The sequence below is a fragment of the Pseudoliparis swirei genome, chromosome 5, assembly GCF_029220125.1.
Source record: "Pseudoliparis swirei isolate HS2019 ecotype Mariana Trench chromosome 5, NWPU_hadal_v1, whole genome shotgun sequence".
Taxonomy (NCBI): domain Eukaryota; kingdom Metazoa; phylum Chordata; class Actinopteri; order Perciformes; family Liparidae; genus Pseudoliparis; species Pseudoliparis swirei.
In genome coordinates this window covers 10,537,048-10,550,721 of record NC_079392.1, presented here as the reverse complement: position 1 = coordinate 10,550,721, position 13,674 = coordinate 10,537,048, and positions in this window count along the sequence as shown.

Below are 13,674 nucleotides of genomic sequence, written 5' to 3'. Positions count from 1 at the left end.
GTCACATACACACACAGGGTGTGCAGTGAAATGAAAGTGGCAATGCTCAGCAGGAATGTGCAAGGGCAACAAGTACACACTATTTACAAATAAAAAACAACACAATATTTACAGTAAGTGTGTGTGTGTGTGTGTGTGTGTGTGCCTAAGAGGGGCAGTTGTGTGGGTCTATGTGGGGGTCCTGGTGAGGTCGGAGTTCACAATCCTGATGGCCTGAGGAAAGAAACTCCGTCTCAGTCTCTCTGTTCTTGCAGCGTGACTACGGGCGCCTGCCTGACCGCAGCAGCTGAAACAGTCTGTTGTTGGGGTGGTGAGGATCCTTCATGATCCTGCCGGCTCTGGTTCTGCACCTCCTGGTGTACAAGTCCTGCAGGGTGGGAGTGTAGTTCAATAGTGCGCTCAGCCGAGCACTACTCTCTGCAGAGCCTTCCTGTCCTGAGCGGAGCAGTTGCCAAACCAGGCTGTGATGCTTCCTGTCAGAACGCTCTCTACAGCTCCAGAGTAGAAGGACTGAAGGATCCTCTGGGAAACTTTAAATTTCCTCAGCTGCCTGAGGTGGTACAGGCGCTGCCTTGCCTTTCTCACCAGAGTGTCTGTGTTTGTTGACCATGTCAGATCCTCGGTGATGTGGACTCCCAGGTATTTATACCGCTCACCCTCTCCACAGTAGTCCCGTTAATCCCCAGTGGTGAGTACGTCCTCTGTTGTTGTACCCTCCTAAAGTCCACAATCAGCTCCTTAGTTTTGGTGACATTCATGATGAGGCTGTTGTCCTGGCACCAGAGTGACAGATCAGCAACTTCCTCCAGGTAGGCCTTCTCGTCGTTGTCGGAGATCAGGCCCACCACCACTGTGTCATCCACAAACTTGATGATGGTGTTGGAGCTGAACCTGGCCACACAGTCATGTGTGTACAGGGAGTACAGTAGGGGGCTGAGGACGCAACCCTGGGGGGATCCTGTGTTCAGGGTGAGGGATTTGGAGATGTGTCTGCCCACCTGACCACCTGTGGCCTGGCGGTCAGGGAGTCCAGGATCCAAGCACACAGGGGTGTTCAGTCCCAGCCCAATCAGCTTGCCGGCCAGTCTGGAGGGACTATGGTGTTGAAAGCTGAACTATAATCAATGAACAGCAGTCTCACATAGCCCCCTCTGGCTGTCCAGATGAGAGAGTGTGGTGTGCAGTACCTGGGAGACAGCATCATCCGTGGATCTGTTTGGGCGATAAGCAAACTGCAGCGGGTCCATGGAGGAAGGGAGGAAGGCGCAGATGTAGTCCTTTATCAGCCTCAAAAGCATTTCATGACCACCGAGGTGAGGGCCACGGTCGGTAGTCATTCATACATGCTGGAGAAGCATTCTTGGGCACAGGGACAATAGTGGATCTCTTGAAGCAGGCGGGGACCACGGACTCAGCCAGGAGAGGTTGAATATTGTGGTGAACACTGGAGCTAGCTGGTTAGCACAGGTCTTCAGTACTCGCCCAGATATGCCATCTGGACCTGCAGCTTTCCTGGTGTTCACCCTCAACAGAGCCCTCCTCACACTGTGCTCGGTCACAGAGAGTGTGTGTTCATCCTCCGCGGTAGAAACTCTCCCGCCACGCTAACAGTGTTGTTGTTAGCCGGCGAGCTAGCGCTGTTGTTGCTAGCCTCAAACCGTGCATAAAATGAGTTCAGGTCGTCCGCTAGGGATGCGTCGGCACTCACCATTGCGCGGGTCTGCTCTGGTAGTTTGTGATAGTCCGTAGCCCTGCCATAGGCGCCTGGTGTCGCGCTGCTCCATCTGTGATTCCACTCTGTCTCGGTACCTCCTTTTGGCGTCCTTCACCGCCCTCCTCAGTCCATAGACCGCTGCCTTGTACTCGTCCATGTTGCGGATACAAGACCGGAGTTATAGGCAGCAGACGGGCGTCACAGCTTCACGGATGGATCTATCAACCCACGGCTTTTGGTTAGGAAAGACCCTAACTTTTACCGTGGGGACGATGGTGTCGTAAGCGTTGCTATGAGGCTCATTGCTTCTCAAGCTTCGCTGGCGTCACTGGAACTGGATTGGATCATGTCCCAGTCGACGACACGCAGGCGTCCTGTAGCTCAGCCTCTGATTGGTCAGACCACCGCATTCGTTCCTCGTCACTACCGCTTCCGCGATCCTTTGTTTATACTCCGGAAGCAGAAAAATGGCGGCATGGTCTGATTTCCTAACGGAGGGAGAGAGACAGCCTTGTAGCCTCTCTTGAATGGCGATAGCAGTGGTGCAACGAACTTTCTCCTCAGGTTGCACACGTAATGTGCTGGTGAAAGCTCGGCATGACTTTTTCTAGGATGGCCTTGTTAAAGTCCCCAGCCACCACCACAGCCGCGTCGGGATACTTGTTCTGATGCCGACATAACACATCATGTAGATCCGATAGTGCTACGTCGGTGTCCGCTTGTGGTGGAATGTAGCGGCTGTGGTGATGACCGAGCTGAACTGCCGGGGAAGGTAGAGTGGACGGCTTGAGATCGTCAGATGTTCCAGGTTCGGCGAGCAGGAGCGAGAAGAGTCTTAATGTTCTTGGGTCGCACCACATGTTGTTGTCATGAAGCAAACCCTCCACCCTTAGATTTACCAGACTCTTCCGTTCTGTCTGCACGGAAAACAGAGAAGGACTCGGTTGGGCATATGACTCGATCCGGCACCAGCGGGTTCAGCCATGTTTCCGTCAGACAAAAGATGTTACAGTCCGCATGTCCCGTTGGAATCTGATCCTTGCCCTAAAATCATCCATCTTATTTTCCAGAGACTGGACGTTAGCAAGAAGGATGCTGGGCAAAGGTGGACGGTGGCTTGAACTCTCAGTCTGTTCGAATTCCGCTCCGTTTCCTCGATGTTTTCGTCGTCTCCCGTAGTAGCGGCTCCACTGTTGTTGTTGTGGTTCGCTGTTACAATCTCTGCCGGCCACGCTGGATCGATGGAAAAAGTGGACAAAAACCCTTGTTTTGCGCAAAAGTTTATGTCCAAAAGTGTGCTGCGGTCGTATGTTGTTAGTGCCGATGTGTTTGTGGCAAAGAAAATATTAAAAATAAACACAAAAACTAAAAGAGCGCACAATCTCCGCGGAGCTGCCGCGACGGCGGCTGTGTCATCCTTTTCATAATTAGACACTCTGAGAAAGCTGATGACGTCGTATGTAGACTGAAAAGGAACCCCACAATATGAATGTATCAAACAAACCACACTTGCAACTGTGAGACCCAAAATGTCCCAAAGTGTTCTTAAATTATTATGAAGTAACACATTTTCCTTATTTGTGTTATTTGTTTTCCTTAGTTTACATACTTATTTTGAGCCTTGCCTTTGATGACAATGTGCAGACTAGCTAGCTTTTTCTGTTTTCAACTTGCTTCTTGGCAGCTTTTTCATTTAAAACACTGCAGCTGTGAATAAGGATGATGAGAGCTGTGAGAACTTTAGAACATGAAACTTATGGGCTGTTAAAACCAAAACCAAATGAAGCTGAAAAAGGTTACACTGTTTAGCAGAGCTGAAGGGAACTGCAGAGTTGGTGATCATTTTATCGGCTACTTTGATCCATTATTAATACCAAACTATCAATAATGCTGTAATAATGCAGATGTGTTAATTGTAGGCTGAAACAATTAGTTGATTCACAGAAAATCCATCAACAACACTTTTGATGACAGATCATTATATAAGCCATTTAACAAGCACAAACACACTTGCTTTCCGAAAATATTCACCTTCTCAAATGTGAAAACAAGCTTGTTTTCATGAGTTGTAATTAAATATCTTTGCTATTAAAGCACCTTGTGAAATTGTGATTTCTGTTAACAATAATAATAATAATAATAATAATAACCCTTGTTCAGTGGGTAAATATTGTTGTGAAATATGGATCAAGCAGGGAAAAACATTTAAGAAAAATAATGAACTGAATATTGAACTTCCAACCCCCAATGCCCCATTGTTTCGCCCAGCAAGTGGTTTTAAAGGGTCTATTTTAATTTTTATCTTGTTTGGGACCTTGATTTATGGAGATACGACCATATTCCCGGGCTCAGACGGACTTCAGTCTGGTAATAAAACAGATTTGTAATTTCTGAGTGTTCTACTCCTTTGAGTGTGTGTTACATGCAGCATCGACGGACTGATTGTACCGAGCCATTTGGGCTATTTGCATACTCTGATCACAGATACACTGACAATGAGTGAGCAACACTGAATCCAATCAGTCTTGTATTCAATATGTTTGCAGCATGGAGAGGTTTGGAGCAGAGCTCTTGGGTATTTGAGCTGGACACTGCACAAGACTGGAGGCTGTTGTCTGAGGTCATTTATCAGCAGCTAGTCTCCACAGGCAGACGATGGGCACAGTCTATCCCTGACCTATGTTCTCTTTTAACCGAGACAATGTCCTACTAAGACTGTATTCTTTCTGGAAATGGTCTCTCTATCACTGGTGAATTGTTTTCTTTTCTTTCCCCCTGAGGGAATTAATCGTCCTTGGCTCTGAAATGGTAAGAACAGAAGAAGCAGGAAAACATTACGCTAACCAGGTTCATACAATGAGTAGTGACAGCCAACAACATGCAGCCCAGCTGGACAAAAATTAAACTGGTTTAACTAAAAAAAAAACAGTAGAGCTATCTCCATTCTTCTCTCCCTGACTGGAACACAAACCGTTTGTTTGTGTTTATGTATGTATATGCGTTACATTAAAGGGATATTTCCACCAATAACTAAATGTTGAACTGCAAATTTAAAATCAGGTGACCATATATAAAAAAGTCTTGAAAATAATATCTTCTACTTTTTCAGGGCCGACTGTGGTTGCAGTGGATATATTCAATTCAGTTTATTTGTATAGCCCATTTTCACAAATTAGAAATTTGTCTCAGAGTGCTTTACAATCCGTAAACAGAGACATCCCAGTCCCAAAACCTCACATCGGATCAGGAAAAACTCCCAAACAAGCGTTCACGGGGAAAAAAGGGAAGAAACCTTCAGGAGAGCAACAGAGGAGGATCCCTCTCCAGGATGGACAGGTGCAATAGATGCCATGTGTACATAAGGAATCATTACACACAAATGAAAACACAGTAACAACACAATCAATGAATATGACAGTGTATGAATAGTTGGTAGTAGTCACATACAGTATATATATATATATAATTTAAATTAGATTACAATATGTAAAATATGATCACTGAATGAAATGCTCCACAGTCATTTACCAGAAGGATTTAAAAGCCAAAGCTCCATTATGAGTTGATGTTGTTCAAGGCAAAGCTTTACCACACTATAAAAATCAATCATAATACAGAGGAGTTAACAGCCACTAATACTGCAGCCCATGGGAGGATGAAGAGTGTGCAAAGGAGGGATGTCAGACTCACACACTCCTGCAGAGGTCTTAATCAAACGGAGCGTGTTTTGCAGGTCTTTTTGTTGCCTGATCTTTTTTATCGTTTCTAGGCAACAACGCAATGAGAAACCACGAACTGTGCACTGCCTAATTGTAAGGATTACGAGTACAGTGAACTGAACACAAAAGCATGACCACGAGACAAAGTTGTAAGGATAAATCTTTTACTAGTATTCAGGAAGGGGGTCCAAACCGGGAGATCAGTCATCTGGGCAAACAAGTCCAAAAAAGGGGGCGGGCAGGAATCCAGGGTCAAAAAGGGACAGGCAGAGTCAGAACGGCCAGAACAGATATGGCGACAGGATAACGCTGGCGAGCTTGCCAACAAAACACACCTGACAATCTAGCAGGGAACAGGTGCGAGCAAATTATGATAATCATATCTTTATGAATATTTGATTTTTCTGTTGTAATTTTTTTTAAATGGCTGACTGATTCTTGTAGCCAAGGCTCTGTTGTTTTATTTGATGTGAAACATTAATATATGTGCTTGTGTCTTATAGAAATAGAGACCCCAAACCCCCTAGGGGGTCTACGGTTTCCAAGAGGTTAAGGAGTAAGGGACCGATGAGGTGATGTGCTGCAGGTGAGGTGGGGAGGAGGACGAAGTGAGGGGAATGAGAGATGATGCTGTGGGAGGATCTGAAATGACAAGAGAGTTAGTAAATAGGCAGGTGAGACAAATTCAATCTAAGGTGTGATGGAATGTGTGACACTAATAGTTGATAGTACAGTTTAAATTAAAGATAATGACACATTACCCCAAATCTCAAGTATCGCACTAATTTGGCTCCAGGCCAGCTGTTCTGTGTTCGGATCATGGCAACTAGAGTTAGGTAAATACACCTTCAGGGTTTTTCTGCTTTAGGGGAGAATCATTTTCAATTCAAGATGTTCAGGGCCGTCCTGGAAAAGCGCAAGGTGCTCTGATGCCCTGAGCAAGAATATATTATAATTACTAATGGCACATCTTAAAAGCCAGACACGCCAAAGTTTGCCATCTGAGTGTGAGTCCACTGTTCTACCCTTCAATGAAAATGCAATAATGTTTACCCTCTCCTATGCAACACTGTATATATTTCAATCTCTGAAGTTAATGACTTTTCAACTGGAGCGGTCACATTTGCAAATAACAATTTTGCTCCTGCAAATGAACTCAAGTCCCTGATGAGGTGAGAAGTCCACAAGCATTAAGAGCCGGGGAATGATTTCACGCAGCCTCCTTCTCATATCATATTATTTAGCCACACATGTGCACGAATGCACACAAGCTCGCCGTCTGTCACTGCATTCTTGACTGAATACGTGAATGTCAGATTCATTCAATGAGAGAGACAACAACCGGGAGAGGGGTGAACATCTGGGGAGGCTGTGGGGAGCGGTATGAACCTCTCTCTGTGGACAGAGTGACACGATATTATTTATTTATTTATCTCTCTCTCCTGCTGCCAATATATTTGCACGAATGGGTAATGGGGATTGTATTGCACGCATATAATACGAGACAACATTGCAATGGAAATGAATAACAATGAAAAAACAGACCCACCCAGGAGGAACATACATAGAACGTGTACATATAACATAATTACCCAGTTGAGAATGCACCATTCATATAAATTGCAAAATGTATGTAGAAAAAGCTGTGCAGGCAGTTTTGAAACACATTTGACAATGTGAAACTAGACCGTGAATGGAACAAATGCAAATACATATATATACATATATATATATATAGAATACATTTCGTTGCCTGTGTACCTGTACTCTGTGCAATAACGATAGATTGAATCCAATCCAATCATAGAATTATGATAATGCACAACAACATAAATGTGATCTTATTGTGGCTTATTGGATCATTGCACATACGTGTCCGCAGATGCACATATCGTCAATGCAGTCACGTTTACACATTTAGAATATATTTATATACTGTATAATGGGTTTACAGAGACTCATCAAACATCTGGTTTAACTCTTCGCTGATGGCAGGGGAGGAATCAGCAGATATTTATGTTGTTTATGTACTTTCACACAACAGAATGCAGACTTTGGTTCAGAGTGAGGTCTTCTGAAAATATGTTTAATATTCATAGGATGTTTACACATCTCTAAATGAAGAAATAATGAAGCGCTCAAGAAAACTAGCCTGTTCTCATCATAACTCGCCAGATGCTGACACGTTCTAACACACAGAGAATTAAAACAAAAACACTTGCTTTGGTTGAGGCAACTAAATCACACAACCTGGTACAGGAAGATAGATCCATCTGTAGAACCCGCTCGGTATATGTTTCTTCAGTCTTCGAGGGACTTGATTACACTTCTTAAGTAAAATGACATGGAGGGGGTTTACATTAGTTAATTGAAAGCCTGGCGTGTCTCCCATAGATGCTGCAGGGTGTGTTGTGCATCGGTATCAGGCGCCGACGGGCAAAACAAAGCGTCAATATTTGATGCCCTTGGAATGAGACGGGGCTGTCTATACAATCAGATTTATGTTTTGCAGCCACAGGAGTCGCCTCCTGATGGGCATGAGAAAGTCACTTTATTTTGTTCACTTTTCAGAAGACCCCACAGTGAACCAGACAGCTGATTATCTGATCTTTGATCCAACTCTCTCTTTTTAACGCCACATCGTGCATATGCCTTCTTTTATCTTAAAAACATTGTTCGTCTACGCCCCTCCCTCTCCTCTTGCGACGCAGAAACATTCATCCTCGTCTTCATCACCTCTAGACTGAACCACTGCAACAGCATCCTGTACGGCACATCCACCAAAACCATCAACAAACTACATCCAGAACTCAGCTGCCCGTCTCCTCTCCCACTCCATCACCAGAGACCTCATGACCCCAGTCCTTCAAAGGCTCCACATAGTTCAAGATTCTCCTCATGACGTAAGCGGCCCTTCACCACCCTAAACCCCTCCATACCTTTTTGACCTCCTGCCTAGACACGCCCCCAACCGCAACCTCAGATCTGCAGACGCCACCCTCCTCACCCCCACTACTCTGTCCAAACATCGTACCCGGGGGGACGGGGCCTTCTCCATTGCTGCCCTCTCTTACTTTCAAAAATGAACTTGAAACTCCTGTGATGCCAGTTATGTTTGTTGTTGTTTCGTCCTGTGCTGCAATTTCTCTTGTATACATTATTATTGCTTCTATTGTTTTCTGTTGTTTGTTTCCACTGTATTACTTGTGCAATCCTGCTTAAATATAAAAGAAGCTCAGCATTTTCTTGAAATGATGAATTGGTCAGTAATAGTCCTTAATAAAGCATTGTCAGGGTATTGCCTCTATTAATCAACCCATTATGTACCCCTCTGACCACACAGAGATATGTACTGTGGTCAACATTAGACGAGGCTGCGTGTCTCCTCTTTTACCTTCACAATTCACCGGAAACAGTTAATCATTTATAGAGATGGAGGAGCAGCTAATAGGCATCCTGCACCACTTAGTGTTAGGTACCAAAACAAAAAAGATACAGAGTCGTATCCGTCAAAACCCATAGGCGAGATAACTTTGAAGATTTATTCTTGTGCATAAACACACCTGCTCGGGAGTAGAGCGAGGCGTGTATATCATCTAGCATTATAAAAGTGTCAAACAACCGCATGATTAAAATAAAAATGTGTGTGTGTGTGTCTGGGGGGGGGGAGAAAAACAAGTAAAGCCAAAAACAAGTAAAGCCAAGTCTGGGGGGAAAAAAACAAGTGAAGCCAACACCGCTGTGACAAAGCACTGACAAAGGCTGTCAGGTTTCCAGGCTAATTAAAACCTCAGCTTCACTCTCTTCCCTGATCACTCCTCACAAAGACCCTTGAGTGGCATCAATGAGCACGCTCAGGCTTAAGTGAATGTTTACCTCCCCTAATGACTATCTGTCTCGCCGCTGAGTAAATGCAACTGCCTCGGCCCTCTTCGCCACTCGTTAAGGTTACACACACTCACCCGGAGTCCAGGCCTCGGCCGGTGTTCTGTCCACACCAGACCACTGCTGGGATTATTGCTGGACCGCACGGTGGCTCAGTGTTTGATGTAAAATTGTCCTTGGTGGACGAGTATAGCGCCAGTTTAAAAAAACAAGTCATACAAAGTTTCACTCGATTAATTATGTAGCTGTTCACGGTGACGCAAATATATTTGATATCTTCAAGAAATCTTTTGATCGTAAAATATCTGTGTTGCAATGCATCATATTGCGCTTTTTATGTTTAATATGTTAAACTGTAGTTTGCAAAGTAAAAGTAACGATACTTGAAACACACAAATATGGGGTGGATTACAAATGTCCTTTTGATTTTTTTTTTAAAGTAACTCAACATGAAAATACTAAGTACTGCAAAATTGTTCTGAAAGCTGCATTTTGTTTTGCAACCTGGGGCAATACAAAAAGAAGAAAATACAAGATTGACATATTACATATATAATATGAATATGTTGAAAGTGTTGTCCATCAACATATCCAGCTGACACATCATTCACTAATGTAGTTTCTGGACACTTGGCAGACACGTGTCCAACTCCTGAGGGAAATATCTTGAAAGGCTCCACTGTGTTCACCAGATTGTCGCTATAATTATGTATCTGACGGCCAAGTGCTGAAAGTACATTTATAATAAAAAGAATGAGCGGAGAGACGCTAAAATGCTCACCGGAGATTAAAACATATCTTTTATGTATATTTCTATGAGTGACTACATGACACACGCCATTCCATCCAGTGTACATGGAAACATATCCATAAGTGTAGCTTTAAGCATCTAGCACTAAAGTGTAGAGGGGGGGGGGGGGGCAGGTATTCTGATAATGTGTTTCTGGGAGAGTGATAATGTGTTTCTTTCTTAACAAATATGGACTTTAAACGACCCAAACATGGCATGCAAGGTTCTGTTCTGCACAGCCCACCAGTCTGTGTAAGATGTTTATCTTCTGAGTGTCGACTCGTAATAATGAATATTATGTTGTTTTAGACTTGCTGAAGATTAGGTTTTGGTTGGATACAGGGTTGTTGTTTTCTTTGACTATTGTTTCTTCTGTACATTTGTTTTGCTGTGGTTGTAAAAAGTGAAAGAGAAAGAGCTGCAAATAGCTGCTTCTACACGCCTCCCCCTGCTGATTTAGAGAACCGTTAAATTAATGAATTTGTGACATATTTCGTGTAAGTGTCTTTTTCACTATTGCGTGGTTAAATCAATTAATTCTATTTTTTAATGCAGATCCCTCGGTCACTTCAGCCTGGCGCCTGGTTCCGCGTGTGGGACAACAAAAGTGTATTAAAGTGTATTTTTAAAATTGTGAAAGTGTCTCCTTGTTGCATTGAACCGAAAGAAAATTATCACCTCAAGTCTACTGCTCCCCTCAGCACTACAGAGCTTTCTAGACATGTTGTGGTCATTTATTCATGCCCCAGCCCCCAGAACTATCAGCTGGACACTGAAAACTAACTGTTTGTGTGTGTTTGTGTGTGTTTGTGTGTGGGTGTACGTTGTGTTGTCCAAGTGCTCCCTGCACCCAGGACTGTAGTCTGAAGGGTGTCTTCTGAAGCGACAGGGCATCTATTGGGCGCCACCCTCTGTACGCATATGCGCACTTGGACACATAGAACAAAAAAACAAAAAAAACATTATCTTCCAAACATTTACTCAAAAACAGAACTGAAAACGCTTTACTAGCCTGAGTTTCCTCGCCCGTCTATGTGTGGATCATTTGCACCTGAGAGGGGGCGTGGCTTATCTATGTTGCTTTGCTCTGTGCGTTTATCATTCCCTTCATCCACCATGGAAGAATTAACATCTAGTTCTGCTTTCTACTTGTGGACATCCCACAAACGTCGAAACATCTAACGCCCCCATGTTTGGGTTCATATAGGCTCACACATTTCGGTGAATTTCACCGACTACGTCTGAATAACTTCCGCTTCCAGTGCTACTTCACCGACGTCATGACGTCAGTGACGACGGGCGGAGCGCTTCAACGCTGATTGGCTTTCGCAAACGCAGCATTGTGGTCTTTCCTCTACTTCCGCTCCGCTCTGCGTTCAACTTTTTTTTTGTATACACTCAAACATCTCCGCGACTTATTGAGTGTTGTAATAATTGCACGACACAATGAATGCATAATGAAATTTCTTGCCAACTAATAATCGCTTTTTGTCGATTTGTTGTTGCAGCCCTAGTCTATTACTAACAAAACTAGCGTAGCCTTTTCCCTTATACATATAACATATAACATATCTGCTTACACTACCGCTCTAACTACTTTATTCACGCTGGCGACATTCTGCACATTTACACAACTCTCATTCTCACAGGTTACAGGTGGTTACTCCGCTGTTTCTCATTCGCTAGCATGACTCAGTGATGCACTATATCTCACACATCGACACATCATAACATTCCATTTGCGCAACTCCGACATACATTCATTTTTGTATTACTGATGGTTATGATCCATGACGCTAGTTTTATACCGTTTTCATCACTTTTACCCACCTGGAAGCACAGAAATACATCGAGATCAGGAATGCAACTGCATGCTGCAGGCTGTTTTAGTCTATTACTAATAAAACTAGCGTAGCGTTTTCTCTCGCTTTCTTCCCGAAGGACCCCTGAGCTGACCCAAGTGCCTGCATGAGCTTTACTCATCGTAACCAGCATTAACCTCTCACACAGTTCAAACCTCCATTGCAGATAAACACATGCCATGGAAATAAAGGAAATAATTAACAAGCAATACAAATAATAAATACATAAGAATATTGGTGGGGTCAATGTCCAGTTCCTGCTATTGTGTCCATTGTTAATGAGGGCCCCACACATATAATTCAGTAGAGGGCTGAGCCGGGGTGGGTTATAACGAAGGTTAAGATATTATAACCCCAGTTCTATAATCAATGGTGGTTGAACGAGTTTGGGTTGGCATATCCTAATTGGCCGGCTGATTACGGAGATGTTCATTGGTCGAACCGTTGCTCTTGGGTGGATGAAAAGAGAGTCCTGCAGAGGGTATCACTTGTGCTTATTTAAGTACTGGGCTTCATGATCAGAACCTTCAGTAATGCTGCCTATAGTTCACATGCTCAGCACCGGAGACTTGTATATTTCCTGCACCTATAATGTGACCTTTGCTGTGGCATTCTCTTTGTCTTTTTACTAATTTTTTTTAATCTCGTGCTTTGTTTGGTTCACATCTCTTCATAGACATCCATATGTTGCATCCATTAGCAATCAATTATGTTTTTCCTGTGCTGTCTCTGTCTGAAAATAAGTAAACAAGCACATTTTCTTGTGAGAACATCACAATCCACATATAGGCGTAGCTCCTTGCGCACACAAAAACGCACACAAAATCATGACTGATTCATTTGAAACGGTAAATATGGGTTGTTTCCACTCGCAGTTTTGGGGGCTCTGAAACCTGAAAACAGTGTTCAAAAACACTGCCTCAATGCAATCTGTGAAGTAATGAGCTATGACAAAAAAGAAAAAAACAATATATATATAAATATATATATATATTTTTAAACATTAACCTCTGCCTGCAGACACACTTGGAATGGCCAGCTACACAATGCAGTTTAAAACAGGCAAGTGGAAAAAACAACACTATTATTGAGTATTCCTCGTTGTCCTTCACAAGTCGTCGTGGCTCAAAGGCATGGGGGCTGAAGAAAAGCCACCCAATCCCAAGACGTGATGATGAAACCATGACCAATCAACTCATTCTGTCACTCCAGAATCTCCCAAGTCACTTTGCCACGGGATTCCAGTTTCTCTTTGAGTTTGGGAGCCAGTAAATCTCGCGACTCAATGGTGTTCATTTCTCTAGATCCAATCCCTATATGAAGCCCCCCCTTTGAACGTCTGCAGACAAGCTGAAAGGCACCACAGATCCCTCCCTTCGTGCCTCTCTGATCCGCGCTCACTGTCCGACGCACGAGGTGCTCGGATGGAGAAGATCTAATTAAGTTTGCTGATGGTGGCAGTGATGATTATTCTGCAGGAAGAAAGAGAGGAGGAGCAAAGGGCAAATACGATAACGAGAATAACTGCAGGGGACTGGATACAGCCTCTCCTCATCACGATCATCATTACCGCAACCATCATTAAAAACTGTTATTCAAACGATTCAAACTTTTCAAGATTCATTTAGACAAAGATAGCATCCGTGTTATCAATTTACAATTAGCGGACTGACTACATCAAGTAGATTCCTAGAATATTATTTT